Here is a 5,288-nt window from a genome sequence, read left to right as displayed (position 1 = left end):
TATACACGTTTTTGGGTTTTGTTGTCTATCAATAACTTACTCTTAAAAATGTTGATTGGAAGTTAAAAAAGTGCATTGAGCTGTTTTAAAACAACATAGTAAAATCACATTAGATTTTTAAGTAGATTATTTAATCATTCATGAAGCACATAATGAAACACGATGATGTTGTATTTGAAGGGTTGTGAAAATATTTAGAAATTTTTACATGTCTATTAAGTCTGTACAATAAGTTGGACTCACCTGCTTAGCATTGCTGCTGGTTGAACATTCCTGGCATCCAGTTTCTACTGGGTAGATGGTTATTTTTCAGCCAGCTCCATCTGATCATCTGCTGGTATTGTAAGCTCAATGAGAAGCATGCATTTTGTTTCGGTGGACCACGTCCACCGAAACAATCTCTCTGTCAGGGCAGAGAGATGGAGCAGCTTGCACCATTCCTCACTCCTGAACCACAGCTGAAGGTTCATTGGACCAGGAAGCTTGTTGTAAGTAAAGCAGATGAAGAAGCAAAGTGTTGTCTGCAGGATGTTCTAAGAGTCTGTCCAACCAGTGTTCCAGTTAACAAGTCCTTCTCAGTTTTGGTTTCTAGTCCATCCTGCGACATGACCTTGAACTTGTTGCACTTTTCCTCCCTCCTCATCACCTTTGCTATCACCATATCATTCTGTTCTTTGGACCTGAAGCGAAGTACTTTTCTTCACACTAGACCAACTCTTTCTGTTTGGACTTTTATAGATGTTCCAGATAATGGATGGCTTGGTTGACCTTAGATTGGGCGCTCCACCTGTTGAAGGCCAAAAGGATGGACTGAAGTTGCAGCTGCAGGGTGTATCCAAGGAGGCCTGTTTTGCCATCCAATAGGTACAGGTTGTTCACGTTCACAATGCGAAATTAGAGTCTACCAGAGTTAGTGCTGGGGGTCCCCAGGGTGTTGTGACTTTTTTACACTTATATGTTGTTCAGTATGATAAGTGACTGATTTACAATTATATGTTAAGCATAGATTACATGATTATTATTAATTGAAATTAACATGATTGTATATAATTACAAGGATGAAGTGAAATATATTTAAGTGCAAGACATGATTTATTTGAATAGAATAAGTCCTTTATTTTGAAGAATGCTTAATTATCTGGTTCTGTTTTGTCACTATCTTGCTTTGTTGATATTTTGGTTGGCTTGGTTACGAACAGCTGTTGCCGTTATCAGCTGTCGCCGTTTTCTCTCTTCAATAAAGAACTGAACAGAAAGGTTCAGTAAAAGACATACGAGCCTCCGTTTTATTTGAAGAAGCTTCACTCCGTAACACAGGGCTCTGGGCTTTTGCCAGATCTATTTCTACTATGCTTCACCTGGGAAATGTCACAAGGAAATATTTCTATCTTTTCCCTTGTTAGACAAAACAACATGACTTTTTGCTTGACAATCTTTCTGTCAAGCTTTTTTTATAAGCTTTGAATGAAAGCCGCTGTTTATTCATCATCCTGACTGATTCAAACACTGGAAAGGAAAAAGACAGATTACTGCAAAATGATATATCAGAAAAAAAAAAACTGATGCCAATGGGTGTTTCCTGTCAAGAACTAATGCTCAGGTATTTAGCAGAAATTCAATTGTTTAATTCAGTTCAATCAAATTAAGAAATATTTTATTGATCTCAAAGGGAAATTAAATGTTGTAATTCATATGGTTCTTCAAATAGCTCTTGTACATGCTTATGGCTGTTTATAAATCACTGAATAGCTTACAACCAAAATAATTTACAGACCTGTTATTGTTGTATTAACCTTTCAGACTGCCCAGGTCTTCTTGTTCAAGTCTACGCTTCTTCTCCATAACCAAAACTAAATCAAGTCTACGCTTCTTCTCCAGAACCAAAACTAAATCAAGTCTACGCTTCTTCTCCAGAACCAAAACTAAATAAACTTCCTGAAAACAGCAAAATAGCCAAAACACTCAGTACCTTTAAAATCACTCAAACTGGCATAAGAAAATGAGGCTGAATTGCATTTTTCACATTTCAACCTGATTTGATTGTCTGAAACTCCAGAAGACACTGGTGGAGGCCTCAACAATTGTCATGATCAATAATTACATGACAAAAAGTCAAGTTGGTAAGACTGAAGAGTCATGTTTCTAACCAGGTGGTCAACACAACACATGAGCATCAGAGGGTACTGTAGTTTTGCCATTACTTTTCACTCTGTACACCTCTTACTTCTAACATAGGTCATCTGCAGAAATACTCAGATTGCTTTCCAATCTTCAAACAAAACGTTGAATACAGAGAGCTGGTGGACCGCTTTATGTCATGGCGTGGAAACAATCATCTCATATTGAATGTAAAAAACAAAACAAAAACAAGAAGATAATTGTAGATTTCTATTGAAGTACGGTTAGGGCAAACCTTATTTCCATCATTGGAGGAGAAGTGAAAGTGGAAAGGATGAGACGAGGATTCTTCATAACATCAAGAAAATTGTGAAAAACTCTGAGCATCCTTTTCATAACATTGTCATACAAGAAAATTGTCTTCAGTCAGAGACTTCTTCGGATTTGCTGTAATACAGTATTAATCAAAGGTAACTCAAGACAATCTTTAGCTTTGATTTAATGGATCTATAATGGATCTAAAAGGAAAACATGCCAAATAAGATAGCTCTGTAGGGAATAGATGTCAAAAGTAATGAAAATAGACAATTGGTAATTTCATCTCCAATCTATCTTTTCTCATGAATAAAATTTGGATGTTCATTTTTCATTCAGGTACCACAATTAAGAACTTTGAGATGCTGGTTTTATTTTGAATTAGYTCAAATCKKTTTTAAGAACTGAATTAACTCRCATTTCTAGAAACAATATGTGGACAATGACCCTATTGTACTAAGAGAATCCAACGTCACTGTTGGACGTCAATCCACACAAGCAAGGGAAAATATATTACCACACTCTATTTGGAAAATAGAAATTGCCAAATCCAAATGTTATGTACTTCTTAAGTGAGTGTGGATGACACATTGAACAAATATCCTTGGAACTTTGCTTCGTAAATGATGGACAAAGAACAAAAACTTGTGACAATCAAATAAGCAGGGTAAACAGTTACCGAAACCTGTGCTAACAAGGTTCATCACCAGGAAGAAGAGTTTTAATCGTCTCAGGGGATTTCAGAGAAACAGTGTTTAGACATGAAGGTGTGACAGAGTTTACTACATCTGTAAGGTTTAAAGAAGACAGTCAATGACCTGACTAGTTCATTCATTTAGTGTTATTATTATTTGTGTGATTTTAACAAACCTATAAAATAACTAAATGTAAACTTTGAATAAATTACCTCCAAAATTGGCATGTATTGTATAGCTCTGTTTAAAGATCTTTATGTATATAAATTTATGGATAATATGTAAAAACTGAAAAACTACTGACTCAGAATTCACTCATTTTACAATCACATTCAGTACAAAAACATGTCATTTATATAATCAGTTCACATCTCTGACACATTTCTTTTACATACTAAGATACACTAATGAGTTACTCTTKACCCTTTTTGTGTTTTTTTTTTAACCGTGCCCAAATATTTCTGGATCTAAATTTTAGGTACGAGGTAGCAAAGCCCAAAATGCTTCTGAGAAGCCAAGGATCAACGGAAACAATGTGACAGAAACTTCTGCTAAGAGGTTTCATCACACTGGACAAAGGACATTTTCGACATCACATCATTGTATAGACAGTTTCTGAGAAAGAGTATTTAAACAACAGGTATGAATGGATTTCTAAACCCATAGGGTTTAAAGAACATGATTTGTGGCTTTACCAGTTTGTTTCTTTAACTTGACATTATTTGTGTCATCCTCATCACGGCTCAAAATAACAAATTTACTTGCATGCATATTTTGCAGATATTCTGTAGCTCTATTACAGGTTTCTCTGTATAATAATTTATGGCCAGTATAAAGTATATAAAATAAATGTACTGACCCAAGTTGACTCAGCATCATGGATCAATGTATGACTGCTAATTAGTTAATCAGTTAATTAATTGATATATTTCTCTCAAGCAAATTTAAATATCAAAGATAACATGTATACGTCATAATCTTGGGTGCTTGGGTTTTGACTTTGTTTCTGTGTTTGCACTTTTCACAAGGCACAGGCAATGACAATTTTATATCAGTTTAGAATAAATTTGACCCATTCTAATAATTATTTTTAATTCTGTCACCCTAGAGGGTTTTTTTGTGTGTGGGAACCGCTTATTTAAGGTTATGACATGACACTGTATTTAGATTTTATCTGGACTTTGACTACGCTGCTCCAGAATCTTAAGTTTGAAGAGGAAGGTTTTCGGTGGAACCATTTAGTGTTACATAGCTGGTGTGCCTCAGCTCACAATCACAAAGTTATGACAGTGACGGTAACAACCTAGTCAATCCCAGTTCCAATAAGCAGGTCAAAACAACTGAAAAAACTGAACATTATTTCTTATTATGGACCCAATTTTTTGCGAGACAAAAAATTTGGCACAATYTATGGGACAGGCTTGAAAGCAATCTAATAGGCTACAATGACAAGCAATGGTACACTGATTGCTGTCTTTTGTTGTTTATTATGGAATGACTGGTGCGAACAGCTTATACACTTGTTTGCAAGTTGTGTTGTTAGAGGGCAATATTTGCTTTTYTTTTGTTTTTACACCGTTAGTGTTTTGCAAACAAAATGTGTCATTTTAACCACGAGTGCTGTTGCTTAGGCCTGTGTGTTTGAGTTGACAGCTGCATGAAAGCAATCAAGAAAYACCGTAATGCATTTTCAGGAATATTTGGTGTTTGAATTACTAAAATAGGCAATTTCGTGTTTTTTTTTTAGRTGTCATGTATTCATGGATTTTAGCAATATGTGGATGACTGTGGTTCCTAAGCCCTGTGAATACTGGTTACCAAATATATAAAGAACCAATCATTTTTAAAGTATCTCAAAGTCTCACAACACAACCTCATTTTCCTGTCATATTCAATAAAACATTATCGAAAAGGAACATTTTAAGTGTCTGTAAACACACACACACACACACATCCATCCCTGTTAATATACTTCAGGGGGCCTGGAAGTAGCTTGGTGAGTTGAGGGGCYCACCCTTTCTAGACGTCCTATATCTATGAAAAAAATCAGGCAAGTCCCCCCAAAAATCTTGATACTAAAAATCACCTTCAATAAACAAAATTTTAACTTTATTTTACATGTTAGTTTTTCAGTCACATGTGGGGTCTGTTTATAACATT

Source organism: Poecilia reticulata, linkage group LG10 (genome assembly GCF_000633615.1).
Source record: "Poecilia reticulata strain Guanapo linkage group LG10, Guppy_female_1.0+MT, whole genome shotgun sequence".
In the NCBI taxonomy this organism is placed as follows: Eukaryota; Metazoa; Chordata; class Actinopteri; order Cyprinodontiformes; family Poeciliidae; genus Poecilia; species Poecilia reticulata.
This window is presented reverse-complemented; position numbering follows the sequence as displayed.